Below are 15,555 nucleotides of genomic sequence, written 5' to 3'. Positions count from 1 at the left end.
TTTTCGATTAAGCTCACCTCTTGCTTACTTGAAATAATTTCCTTGCTTTGTCACTAACAAGTAAATCTCCAAAATTTCCTTCTAAAACATCATTATAAATAGGCTCATTAGAAATAACAATGTAAGATTCATCAAATACTACATGCATAGATTCCTCAATTACTAAAGTTCTTTTATTGAAAACTTTATAAGCTTTACTAGTAGAGGAATAGCCAAGGAAAATACCAACATTTGTCTTAGAATCATAATTTCCAAGTTTTTCTTTGTTATTCAAAATAAAACATTTGCAACCAAAAACTTTGAAATACCAAATATTTGGAATTTTTGTTATGCCAAAGTTCATAAGGAGTTTTATCCAAAGAAGATCAATTAAAACTCTATTTAAAACATAACAAGCGGTGTTAATGGCTTCTGCCCAAAAGTATGTAGGTAAACCATACTCATGCAACATTGATCTAGCAAATTCTTGCAAAGTACGATTTTTCCTTTCAACTACACCATTTTGTTGAGGAGTTCTTGGAGCAGAGAAATTATGAGAAAAATCATTTTCTTCACAAAAAGTTTCAAAAGCATTGCTATCAAATTCTCCTCCATGATCACTTCTAATTTTAGAAATAAGAAAACCTTTTTCATTTTGATCTCTTTTTGCAAAACTAGAAAAGCTTTTCAAAGCATCATCTTATGTTTTAGCATCAAAACCCAAGTAAATCTTGAAAAATCAACTATCACAAGGCATAATAGTTCCCTCAAAAACTAGCAATTCTAGAAGGGCCAACTAAGTCTATGTGTAATAGTTGAAGGGGTCTAGTTGTAGAGATCACATTTTTAGATTGGAAAGAGGACTTAGTTTGCTTACCCATATGACAAGCATCACAAACTTTGTCTTTTTCAAATTTAAATTTGGGAAGACCTCTAACCAAAGAATTCTTGAAAATATTTAAAATTAAGTGCATGCTAGCGTGTCCTAGTCTTCTATGCCATAACCAAGAATCATTATGCAAAGCCGATAAACATTTATCATTAATAGGACAATCATTCAAATCAATAGTATAAACATTTTCATCTCTATTTCCAACAAATATAACTTTTCTATCACTAGCATTTTCAATAATGCAATTCTTATTATCAAACACAACTCCAAAGCCTTTATCACACAATTGACTTATACTAAGTAAATCATGCTTCAAGCCATCAACCAAAAGTACATTTTCAATTAAAATAGAAGATTCATTACCTATACTACCTTTACCAATTATTTTACCTTTCTTGTTGTCACCAAAAGTTACAAGACCTCCATCCTTTTTGGAGAGAGAGACAAACTTGGATGGGTCTCCCGTCATGTGCCTCGAGCAACCACTATCCAAGTACCACTTGTTTTTCTTAGAGGCTTTCAGACAAACCTACAAACGCAAATGTTCAAGTTTGATTCTTTGGTACCCACACTTGTTTGGGTCCTAGATGGTTAGCATTGAATAAGTTGTATGTCCAAACTTGCCACATGAGAAACAAACAACATTATGCAAAGAATTATCTCTTACAACAAATTTATGCACTCTACTTTCTTGGAGAAATTATTCTTTGGAGCATTGTGAAACTTTGCCCTTTGAGAAAAAGTTCTTCTTGGAGAAGTAGTATGAGCATATTTCAATTTAAAACACTTAGGTCTAATATGGCCTTCAACACCACAATAATGACATATAGGCACAAAGTTATATTTAACATGCTTAGACACAACCTTAGGTATATTAAGCTTAGGCATATTATGAGATGCTTTAACAAAGATAGTTTTAGAACTTGAAAGAGTAGAACATTCATCAATATAGCCTAAACCTCTTTTATCATCAAAAGGCTTGCCTAGTTCAATTATCTTATCAAATCTTTGAGCACCTATTGTCAACTTTTTAATAGATTCTTTAGCCTTGTCAAGTTCTTGCAAAGCACTAAATTCAATTTAATTAAACTTTTTTTTTCTAAATTAACCCAATTAAACTAATTAATACACTTTTTATAAAAATAAGAAAAATTCAATTTATGCAACAAATAAGATGACAAAAAGTGTGATAATTTAGTTCTATCAAATTTTAGCAAATAAATAAGAACAAACTAAAACATACAATAAATTGCTTAAATTAATTGAAAAAATAAAAAGAAAAGAGTTAGAGAAGAAGACACCTTAATTTTTATAGTGGTTTGGTCAAACCCGACCTACTCCACTCTCCAAGCGCCTCTTAGGAATTTGAATAAAATCTTTCTGACTCTTTCCATGGATTAGAGCCCAATCGTTACACCACTGTTGCTTTTACTGGTTCAAAAGGAAACCCGATCCTTTCCACGGTTTAGGATCAAACCGTTACAAATGTTGGAATTATTGAAGAACACAATTCAACTTTCACTAGAGTGGATTTACAAGTTTAAGCACTCAATAAATTTATCCTCACAATACAATAACTCTCTCTAAAAAATAAGATGAAAAGGAAAAAAAAAATTGGGAGCTTAGAAAGAGCAACAATGGGAACTTTTGAGTTTTGGAGGATTATAAAATGTAAAATTTGTTCGTACAAAATTTGGAGAGGAAGATGGTTTATATAGAGATGGAAAAATTTTTAGAAACCACAATTAATTTGGACCATTGGATTTTGGAAAAGAAAAATCAATAGTGGAGATTTTAAACTAAACTAGTCGTTAGATACAAACAAAATATAATATTAAATTCCTTTTCTTTTGAAATTCATTTTCTTTTTAAAATTAATCCAAAAAATAAAAACCATACCATGTGTCAAAAACTAGCCGTTAGACACAAACATAAAATAATATTAAATTCATTTTCCTTTTAATTCATTTTGTTTTTAAATTCATTTTTTTTTTACAGTCAATCTAAAAATAAAAAAAAATATACCATGTGTAAAAAAACTAGCCGTTAGACACAATCATAAAATAATATTAAATATATTTTCCTTTTAAATTTCTTTTAATTTTAATTTTTTTAAATCAATCCAAAAAAAAAAAAAACATACCATGTGTAAAGAAACTAGCCGTTAGACACAAACATAAAATAATATTAAATTTATTTTTCTTTTGAATTTCTTTTAAATTTAATTTTTTTAATCAATCCAAAAATCAAAAGTCCATCATATGTTAATCTCTTAATGATCCACCATTCAACCAATATGCTGCCACATGTCTACATGCAAATGGTCTGGTTATGCCACGTCATTCACCATGGTATTTTCTCTACAGACTTGTTTCGGTCATAACGTCTTTGTTTTAGCTCCGATTTGAGTGATTCAAGAGGTGTTGGAATCGTTGTTCCAAGCTCTATGCTATGGACATATTAAAACACTAAAATTTTCAATAATTAAAAATTGAGTGTGTTATCATCAAAACATTGATTAATTAATTTGAGATTATGGGCCAAAAAGGCAACAACTCATACCGATTTGGCAGTGGAGTTGCGGTCATTGATTTATGCATTGATCCTGGTGATTACTTTCGTTTTGGCTAGCCCCTACATGTGTCATGCGGACATTCAACTACTGGTAAGTGCCTTTCACAACTTAACTCTTATTAGCATGGGTTTCCCATTATGCTGACAGTGGAGTTATTCTTATATATATTTCAGAAAGAAGCAAGGTTGGAAACAAATACCCCACCCCCAAATTTAAAATGCGGCAATGTCTTCATTGCCAAAAGAAATTAAAAAAAGTCATGTGATGCTCATAGAATGCGTTGTAAAGAGAGTATGAAAGAAAGCTATCAAACCCCTAACTGCTAGTAGTATTTCATGAGGTGACTATCTTAAGATTAAGTTGACTCTGATATATACGATAGACATAAAAACATATTTTTCATCATTGAAATAATACTTGACAAAGAAACAACATGCAATAAACTACTAAATTTATCTACTTGTCAAATAATTGCGGTAATCAAGGAGGATGTGGTGATAAAACTTTGAAAAGTAAAATGCAATGTGATAGCGCAAGATTTGAAATAAAGATAAGGAAGAGTACACCTCTAAATTTTGCACTATCACCCGCATTGTGTATTGATGCATCCATCCTTGCGACGATCTTTGCTTTTGTGGATTGCGGTGATGGAATGAGATCATTTGCTTCTTCTTGTAGTATCTTCGCAATTCTGTGCCTTAATCCTTGTAAACAGACAAAGAGAGGGTCAAATGATTTTAAAAGAAATCAACAAGCCCTTTTTATTTTTTAATGAAATTATAAGAATGAGTAAGATGCAGATAGCTTGAATAAAAGTAAAGTGACAAAGGGAAGCGAATTCAAAAGTCATGTAAGAGGGTAGTCTGGATTTTTCAACTTTGCGGAGACTGTTTCTGGCTGGAAATATCCTCCGCAATTTTCCTTTATCCATTTTCCATTAACTTTAAATGTTCGACTTCCATCCTTGGTGATCAGTTCCACCACACCATGTGGAAATATTGCTTTGATGATGAAGGTACCGGACCAGCGCGATTTTAATTTTCTTGGGAAGAGCCGCAATCTTGAATTGAAGAGTAAGACCTTCTGCCCGACTTAGAGGTTTCAAGCGCATATGCATTTATCATGCTAGCGCTTGGTGCGTTCTTTATAAATCTTTGCATTCTCATATGCATTGACCCTTCATTCTTCTAGCATGACCAGCTGCAGTTTTCGCACTTCCTCTGCTTTCTTCAAATCAAAATTCAGTTTCTTGACCGCCTACAATGCTTTATACTCCAACTCCAAAAGAATCCACTTTGCAAAACTTTGGCTGTAGTGCGTTGCCCTCCAAAGTTCCCTCCATATGGCGAATCGTGGCACTGTGACAATGTGCGTTGTTGAGCGGCATTTGGTACACATAATCGAATGATTTGGCCTGCACCCCTTTTATACAGATTTAGCTCATCCCAATAATAGTGTTTGCATTCATGTGATCAGTGTGATGAGTACCTTGGTTCCCAACAGATATACTCTGAATTTCTCCAATGCAAAAATCACAGCCAGAAGCTCTTTCTCAGTGGTGGTAAAATTTATTTGAGCAGGGTTTAGAGTTTTACTCGCATATGCGATGGGGTACAAAATAGTTTTCTTCTTTTGCACTAATGCGGCTCCCATCGCATACTCGCTTGCATCGCATATGATTTTAAACGGCAGTGTCCAATCTGGCGCAATCAAGACGAGCGTGGTAATCAATGCATCTTTTAGAACTTTGAATCCGTTGAGGCAATTTTTGTCAAACTCAAATTTTCTATCCGTCTCTAGCAATGCACTCAGTGGTCATGGTATCTTAGAAAAATCTTTAACGAATCGTCTATAGAATCCGGCATGCCCCATGAAGTTTCGCACAGCATTTACGCTGGTTGGTGGTGGAAGTTTTTCAATTGCTTCAATCTCTGCTTTGTTCACCTCCAACCCTTCCTGGGAGACTTTGTGTCCCAACACTATACCCTCTTTCACCATGAAGTGACATTTTTCCCAGTTGAGCACCAAGTTCCTCTCTTCACATCTCTTCAAAATTTTCTCCAAATTGGCTAGGAAGACTTCATACATGTTCCATAAATGAAGAAGTCATCCATAAATATTTCTGCTGAGTCCTCGAGATAATCTGAAAAGATTGCCATCATGCACCTTTGGAACGTGCTCGACATATTGCAGAGGCCAAACGGCATGCGGCGAAAAGAAAATGTCCCATATGGGTAAGTGAATGTGGTCTTGTCTTGGTCTTCAAGAGCTGTCATGATTTGATTATACCTGGCATATCCATCCAAGAAGCAACAAAAATCGTTCCCTACTAATCTGTCTAGCATTTGGTCGATGAATGGCAGAGGGAAGTGATCTTTCTTTGTGGCCGCATTCAACTTGCAGTAGTCTATGCATATGCGCCATCAAGTGATGGTTCTTTGCAGTATTAATTCATTGTTCTCATTTGCGACTACTGTCATTCTGCCCTTCTTCGGCACACATTGCGCTGCGCTGACCCACGTGCTATTTGCAATGGGATAGATAATACCCACATCCAACCACTTGATAATCTTCTTCTTGATGACCTCCTTCATCACAGGGTTAAGCTGCGTTGATTTTCAATAGTTGCCTTGTGGTCGTCCCTAAGACAAATGTGGTGCATGCAGTACCCGGAGCTAATTCCTCTGATGTCGGTGAGCTTCCAGCCAATTGCTCGCACATGTTTCTTGAAATGCTCATCAACGCATTCTCTTGATCTTCGTTAAGCACAAAGGAAATTATCACTAGCAGCTTCTCATTTTTCCCCAGAAATGCATACTTCAATTGTGTTGGTAGGGTCTTCTATTCAGGTGTTGGTGGTTCCATGAGGGAAGGTTGCATTATTTTTCTTTCTTCTTTTGGCTCTTCTTCTTGAGTTGCGATCGATCCTTCTTCTTTGTTTGTTTTTGCTACGATCACATTGCAGGCCGCTACAAATGTGTTGGCATCCTCTTCTTCACACTCTTCATCAGACTTTTCTTCTTCAATCAAATTCAGGTCATCATCAGAATCTTGCAGGTCTTCCTCATCCAAAAATTTCATGACACGAATTATATTAAATTTGAGCTTCTGTCCGTTTATGCTCAAAGTGATTTCTCCCTTGTGCATATCAATTTGAGCATGACCCGTTGATATGAAAGGTCGCCCCAAAATGATGGGTACATCTTTGTCGGCATCATAATCTGGGATGATGAAGTTGGCTGGCAAAATAAATTTATCAATCGTGATCTGCACGTCCTTCACCTTACCTTCTGGATGAACTAGAGATCTATCAGCCAATTGGAAAGTCACGGAGGTGGGCACAAATTGCCCCACATTTAACTGTCAAAAAATTGACAACGACATCAAATTTATGCTGGCCCTCAAGTCACATAGGGCTTGCCCAATATAGAGTCCTCCTATAGAGCAAGGAATAGTGAAACTTCAAGGATCGCTTATCTTCGGTGGGATTATGGATTTGGAACTTTGCGTTAATGCCATCGTGGCAAATTTTCCAGTGCCTCTCTTCTTAATTACCATGTCCTTCAGAAACTTGGCATAGCCAGGCATTTCCTCAATCGCTTCACTGAAAGGAATATTAACATGTAATTGTTTTAACATAGACAGGAAGCGTTGGTACTGTACCTCTTCATTTTTCTTCTTCCTTAGTCTCTGTGGGAAGGTGGTAACTGAACATTCATGGTTTCGGTTTCATTTGACTTTGAGGTTGACGCAACCTCAGGCTCTACTGCTTCATTTTCTCTTTCCTCTTGCGTTACTGCAATCTTAGGCTCAGTTGCGATGGAAGTTGATCTATTCTGCTCCTTCTCTTCTCCCTCCACAATATTTCCACTTCACAATGTCACAACCTGTCATTGCTCCTTACCTGATCCCCCTGGGTTGCGTGGAAGCTCGGTTGAACTTGGCAACGCCCCTTGCGGTCTACTTTTTAGCTCATTCGCAATCTAGCCCATTTGTTATTCGAGGTTGCAGATGGACGTAGCCTGACTTTGAAGCACTGTCTCATTTTTCTCTATATATTGCTTCAATAGGCGCTCTAGAGAAGAAGATTGCATTGGTTGTTGTGAGCTACTTGCTTGATTGCTTTGTTGACCGTTGTTGCGTTGGAAGAATCCTATGGCCCTTCTTTTTGCGCCACGAGTTGAAAATTTTGTTGTTGATTCTTCTAGGCAAAATTGGGGTGGTTTCTCCACCTGGGGTTGTAAGTGTTTGGAAAGGGATTACTTTTCACAAAGTATACGAATTGTGGATTTTCCAGGCAATCTTCCATCGCATGCCCATCACCGCAAGTCGCACACCTTGCGGTGTTTTGACTTATTGCATTGATTTGCCAACCTTGCGGTGTTGGGCTACTGATCCCCATTCCTTGAATCAGATTCAACATTATGGTCATTTGGTTTTGTAATGAAAAAATGGGACCATTATTTGCGTTAAAATCTTTAAGTCTCAATCTCTGATCACTCTCCCTCCAATATTCATGATTCTTGGAGATGCGGACCAGGATATTCTTCGCCACATCGTATGTTTTGTCAAGCAGACCACCAGCGGCTGCCACATTGGCAGCAGTCTGTGAAATGGGATTCAAATCGTGATAGAAAATTTCCATTTGTAGGCAGTTTAGTAACCCATTATACGAACAATCCCGGACCAACCTTTTAAACCTCGCCCAAGCATGGTTGAGCGATTCGTCCATGTCTTGTTCATAATTAGTAATAAGCTTCCTTCATCTTGCGTTCTCGGTAGGTGGAAAATACTTCTTCATAAACTTCTCCACCACCTGCTCCCAAGAAGTAATCTCTCCTAGTTCTAGCGAATACGCCCATTTCCTAACCTGATCACAGAGAGAAAACGCGAACAACGTTAGTCGAACTTCTTCAGCAGAGATATTCGGAAACATAAAAGTATTATAGATTTCAATAAAACCTCGAAGGTGGGCGTGCGGATCCTCGCCATGGCTTCCTTCGAATTGACCTGCAGCCTAGATATTCTGCACAAAAATATAAAGATCAACTGCTTTAATGCATTGGACGCATGCAACCGCAATATTATAGAATTTATGCTTAATGGACGCAATTTAACATATTTCGTCAATGCAATCCATCATTGTTTAATAACTTAGCACTATGATAACGTGTATTTCTGCCCGTTATCAGTAAGTGTGGATCCTTTCATAATTCTTCTTGAACATACCTCCCCAACATCAGCAGTGTCTGGTTATAGGCATCTTTGTCTTACCACTGTTGTTCAAAGGATCACAAACAAAAAAGGTTTAAGATAAAGGATTGAAAGTGAAAATGCGATCAAAATTCATATTCAACTAACCGTATTTATTGGGAATGTGTATAAATAGTACATTCAAGGCAAAATTCTTGAAGTGAATTTGTTTGATCTAGACTTCCCCAAGAAAAAGCATAAAGAAGTTGCGATACCAAATCTTTACTCCTCTGTTGCACCTGTAAAACAAGAAAACTCAATAGTTGAATAAACGAGAGAATCTTCTTTTTCAAGATCTTGAAGAAGAGAAGCTTGGTTACCTAGATATGAGATACAAAGACGATGGAAAATTTTCGGCAACATAACGATGAAGTTGGACTCATCAACTAAGACTTATTAAAACTATGAGTCAAACATTCTTTTAGAGTATTTAATTAGCATAATGCACATGTTCTCAAGCCAATCAAAATGCTTTTTACTCTAGGAGAATCTATAACTACCATAATATAGCAGAAACTCTAGTAAATATTCATATGTAGAGTACAACTTCCAAAACAACTTTAAGACACCATATCTACAGCTATCTCCTAAAGCAACAAGAGACTATGAACATAAAATAGAATCTTTACCAAATACACATTTAAAGGGAATGCATCCAAATCCATAATCTTCAAAGGTTGCTTTAACAGTCAACGATAGCCTCAACAAATAAAAACATATTTATCTACATGCTCTCAATTATGCACATACCTTCAGGCGGACTCTCTACTCAGAGTATTTGAAAAGGATTGCTTTTCTGGTTGCACTAGCTTCCATTGTTTAGTTCTTGCATCTATCACTTAGCTCGAGCGGCCCATCGTGTAGTCAATCGTTTAGTAAACGATCTTGCTCTCAACGATATCACGCATAGCCTATCGTTTAGCTACCATGCCCATCGTTTACCTCTATCATTTAGCACTAATGCCTTATCGTCTAACGCATCTGCCTATCGCTTAACATCGTCGCCTATCACTTAGCATTCCACCTATCGTGTAGTGCATCTGCTCATCATCTAGCGTAGCACGACTATCGTCTAGCCCTCACGCCCATCGCGTAGTGCCGTTGTGTAGTTTATCGCTTAGCTCCCTGTATTGCTACACGATCGTCTACGTCATCGTTTAGCTTCGTGCATCTGCTATACAATCGTCTAGTTTAACGTCGCGCGCATATCGACACGATCACCTACCTTATCCTGTAGCACCGCTCACTTACTAGAAGATCGTCTACCTCATCATATAGTGCTGCTCATTTTCTGTATGATCGTCTACCCAGCGCCTTTCATTGAGACATTTACCCAAGCAGTTGAGAGGCGTAAACATAAGAATGAAAATTGCTGTGAGTTTAAGAGAGAAAAGAGAAGAAGAGCATACTAATCTGGACGGCAGCATGGTGTACAAAGACAAACGGCGACAAATCTGGAGACATGCAGTAAGGGAAAATCGATGACGAACAACGACAGAATGGCAGCGAGAAAAAATCGAACGACGAACGACGGCACACACCACGTGGGAATATGAACTTTAGATCTGGAGACAGATGATTAGCGTATCGAGTTTGGTGCTTATTTATCAAATCGAGAGTATAAGACATAGAAAAATAACTGAAGAGGAAGCAGCAGATCCAAGCTATGGCACTTCGACAGAACGAGCAGCAGATCCGAGTTGCACGACGAATAGCCCTGCACGAATGCCAGATCTACACCACGAAAGACTCTTCACCCACGGTCGATGGAAGAATGGCAAGGATTTGGAAGAGAGAAGTGAGAAAGAAGAGGGTCTGAAGAAGGAAGTGTGAGAATAAGAGGAAAAAGAAAATAGACAGAGAGTGAAAAGGGAAAAATGAAAAAAAAAATGGGGGGGGGGGGAATAGAAGGTGGGAGGATAAATTAAGCAGGTCTTTAATGTTGGTTTAAAACCGACATTAAAGGTGCCCCTACAATGTCAGTTTAAAATCGACATTAAATATCCACTTTTTTTAAAAAAAAGACACCGACATTATACATTCGATTTCACTTTTATCACTCGACATTCCCAAAATTCTTGTAACGAGTTGGTTGTTTACTCATGATCATCCACTTATTGAGCCAATGTGGGATTTTTGTCGTAGTCCCAACAAGAACTCTATGTTATCTACTAAGATAACAGATCTTATGAAACTAAAACGAGTATTCAATAAAATATATAAATTTTTCATTTTGGATCCAACCCAGTAATTGTGAACATAATGAGGCATCATCTTGAAGAGGCATGTTGATGATCTCACATTGAAAGATGAGAATCATCTTAGGGAAAGATTGGAAGAGTGAGAGAATCCCTTAAGGCATCATCATATTGTATTTTCCAACATTTCTTTAGTTCATTTATGCACTTTTCTATTTCTCTCTTTTTCTCATTTGTTGAACATTCGTCTTGTAATCTTGGTTTTTGATCTAATAAATTCCATTCATTTTGTTATTATTCATGAGCTGAATTTGTTATCAGGTTCACCAATGTTGATACCCTAGGGTTTTACTGTTCACTGTCTATGCTTAATATCACTTTGACTTGTGTATTTCCTTTGTTGAATTTATAGATAAAAATTGTTAAGTTAAATTGGCCACTTAATTTAACAATCTAGTGGAGCCTTAACGCTAAAAAGGTTAGGATATAAATTGATGTCATAAAGGGGTATGGGACTAAGAGTTTAGAAATAGGGCTGTCATGTAGGCTTAAAAATAAGATACAATAAATGATAAGGAAATTGTATGTGAATTAATTTGAGATCTAATTAACCATAGAAATATCCGCATTAGCTTATTAGAACTCCCAAAGGAATTTAACATAAGATCAAAAGAAAGAGTTTTATGTCCATGACTAAGTCGTTGTCCTAGTATGATGCAGCCATATTGCCCAAGGCACACTACCCGACCGATTGAAACATTATTACACCCGTGTTCATCTACTCATATTTACTATTTTGAATCAATATTATGCCTACTCACTTCTATTCACATACTTTGTTATCTTTGATTACATTGTTCTGCATTGCTTCAAAAGAATAAGAACTAAATTAGTCTCGTGAGATGCAACTCTTGGAACTCAAAGATTTATTACCTCATTGATAGTGTATTTAGGATTGTATCGTAGCAGCGGAAGCAAAAGGATCATCTAAGCATTCAAATTCACTAATTTTAGCAAAATATAAATCATGCTTTTGCAGAAAAATGGGTTTCAAGACATACCTCTTGTAGAACTTCTTCAAAGCTCCTTCTCTAGCTACAATCTTCTCCATATCTTATTGTAGATCACCTTAAGATCTTCCCCACTATTCTCTTGGTGCTCTAGATTGAGTCGTGGGACTTAAAACAAGCTTGAATGAAGGGATGAAGGAGAAAAGTTCACTACAGCAACCTCGTTGAAGAACAATTCTTCAAATTGAATTTTCTCTAAAATTCACTATAGATTGCATCCCCGATTTTCACTCCAATCTCTTCATTATATTGCAGATCAACATGCAAAGAAAAGAGTTGCATGAGTTACAGCTCACGCTTGGAGAAGACAAAGGCAAAGATATTGCAATATGTGTGAGCTAATTCAAAGATGGATAATGAAAAAATCCTTTTTTTCCATTTTGTGTTTTGTTTGTTTTTCCTTTTTCAATTTTATCTCAAAATGAAAATTTTATTTTGTAAATATATTTTGATTTCAAAAAGGAAAATTTAATTAATTTCATAAATTAATTATTAAATAAAACTTAATTAATTTAATATCAAATATTAAATCAATTTTAACACATATCCATCTTTACATATTTAAATCATATTTAAATATATAAATTCTTCTGTTCCGTTTAATTCAAAAATTAAACATATAATTATATCTCATATAATTACTAATTCTCTTAATTCTAATTTGAACGTTTCAAATTAACTTATCATGCTATTCAAGAGCTAGTCCGTTACGAGCTATTAGGGGGACCTCGCGGATCTACATATCATGGGCTCCAGCGATCCCAGATTAATTGGCTAAACTCATTAGACCAAATTAATCCCCATTCGTTAACTAATGGGTCATTCCATTAAAGCCCATAGTTGCACTCCCCTCACTGTAGATATATTATGTCCACATGATTGAACTATAATCAGCAAGTCGACCCTTCACAGGTTGTTCGTAATAACGGCTGGGTCAAATATCTGTGTTACCCCCGAGATTACGTCTTATTCCTCAAGTCCCTACTGATCCTCTAATGAACAATTAGTTTGTGATCCAATCACCAAACCCTCTCAGCCTAGTGAGAGGGTGGGGCCCCTTGTTCAAGACCTGGATTCAGTACTTGAGAGAACAACCTTTCTTCTATCCCTAAATCTTATAGGCATGAACTCCGTCTTACACCCTATTTTTCCAGCTATCTATTCGGTCTTACCCCTGAAATGGGAGTCTTATTGAGCCTGCACTGTTGAGCCAACCCTCAACTATGCAAATCTAAGAGCAATCCCAAATAAACAGGAGTTCATAGTTAGCTTAGGATTATGATCGAGTTACCTAGGTCATCTAGGTGAAATAGTCAGTCTTAAATAGAAAACAACGTTATAAAGTAAGAGTGACTTATTTCTTGGTCCTGATCTTATGCAAACTCATTGCATAGGACGCCTCCACTCCTCATGTCATAACATGTACGAATTAGGATCACATCACATGTAGCACTTTACAACTCTTTGTAACAACTACAAAGTAGGCCGCATCCAATGGTGTTACCAGGATAAGGTACCTAACCTCATTCATGTACCATAGATCATTTTGACTATTTACTTGAACCCGATCCACTCTTATGTCTCCACATAAAGTTCAAATACTCATACAACAGTCACGAGTCTTAGTTTATTGGATTTAGACTTTCATACAATTTATGAGATCAATAACAAGTATATTGATAATAGAAAATGTTTATCATTTTACAAACTGCATGTTTTTAGTACATAAAATCCAACAGTGTAAGCTTGCACTTAGACCATCTCATTTTTATCACTCGTACACAATTCGTTGATCACTTCTCTTTATAGGCAATTGATTAGGAGATGGACCCCATGTTTATTTAATATGGTATCAAAGGTGGTAAATCTAAAGTAGGTATTTAGTAAGAAAAAGAAAGAATCTGAGAATGTGAACCCAAAGAAGTGATGGAAATTCCATATTGAAAAAATTCAAGAGACCTCACAATCTTTATAAGATAGGATGGGTTAGCTTCTTCTATTGTCAGTTGTTTTTAGATGAAATTTATATTATATAATATGGTGTTAGAGCTTGTTAATACCAAACAAGCACTTGGTCAGAAAAAAATCAGGATCTGATCCAAGAATGGTAAGACCCAATCCAAAGAGGTATCATCTTGAGGAGCATGCATATCCTCAACAAAAGACACCATCTTGAAAGGGCATGTTGAAGTTTCCACACATTGCATAAATAGAAATAACTCAGAGCACCAGATTTTCATGTGACAATAATAGTAAATTTGTAATCTGAAGAAGAAAAGACCTATAAAATTATAGAAAAAATGTCTCTAATACCAAAGCTAGTGTTGAGAAACTATAGAATGGAAAAGAGTCAAAAGTTTAAGTTTCATATCATATTCAAGTTCAAGTTAGCTCATATAAAGTTACAATAATGTATTTATAGGGAGAATGACTGAAAATTACATCTTCTTTTTAGGATTAGGATGAGATGGATATTTCCTTATTCGATTATCCTACATAAGTTAGGATTAGATTTGATTGAATCAATGATTAGTTGGCATCAGAATTTATTTGATCTGAAGTCCACTCATTACAACAAAATTGTGATTTCATGATATTTAAAATTTGTCATAATTAAAATTTGTGACACTTATTTTATGTCATTGTATTCCCTACAAAGGTATGAACATCAATTTTAAAAAATGTCATAATTTAACTTTTAATGAAAATAAATAATTGTCAACAATGGAAAATTATCGACAATGATAAACTGTCATTGTCAAGTTTACTATGACAATATTATTGTCATTAATTGACTCAAAATCGCCTAACTACTGTAACGTTATGGGTATTCACAACAATTAACAAATGTATAAGAAAATATAGTGACATTTTTTTTCTTGTCAAGAATAAATGAACCATGACACTTTATTGTCAAGAATAATTGAGCATTGACAACTATTTTATGTCAACAAATGTTCTATCAAGACATTTTTATTGTCACAAAATTTCATATTTATGACACATTTATATTGTCAATAAAATACATATCTTGATAGTTTATTATTTTTTTTAACATTGTTATTACGTACATAATTTCCATCATAAACTAATACTATTTTAACACAAAATTAATATAAACATAAATAAGAACTTTCATAGTATAAGAATAAAGTTAATTACATTTTTACGAACACTAAATACAAGGAATTATTAGATGTCCCTAAATAGGAAAATATGATAACTTGTAGAAATACAAGTTATTTATGCTATTTTATTTAGATTATATGGCAAAAAGAAGGAAAATTTGCATTGATAGTATAAAAATTGGCTGAGAAATACAAAAATTATGAAATGTCATGAACACACCCACTAACCCAGCGATGGCGAAAGGGAATGTCCAAGTCTTTGTTTTTCAGGAAATAGGTCACCACATGCGTTAATTGCTCGAGGACAAAATGTACAACGCATTTACACAGCATGTGCCAATCGATCAAGAACGAAGAAATGGCCAACGCAATGGCAGCGTATGTGAAGATCGATCATGCATTCTAGTGATCAATGCATTTCCACCGTATGCAGTAATCAAAACAACTACACCGCATGCGG

The sequence above is a fragment of the Benincasa hispida genome, chromosome 12 (genome assembly GCF_027475165.1).
Source record: "Benincasa hispida cultivar pf3 chromosome 12, pf3_genome.v1.1, whole genome shotgun sequence".
Taxonomy (NCBI): Eukaryota; Viridiplantae; Streptophyta; class Magnoliopsida; order Cucurbitales; family Cucurbitaceae; genus Benincasa; species Benincasa hispida.
The sequence above is the reverse complement of the archived record's forward strand: the minus strand, read 5'-3'. Positions refer to the sequence as shown.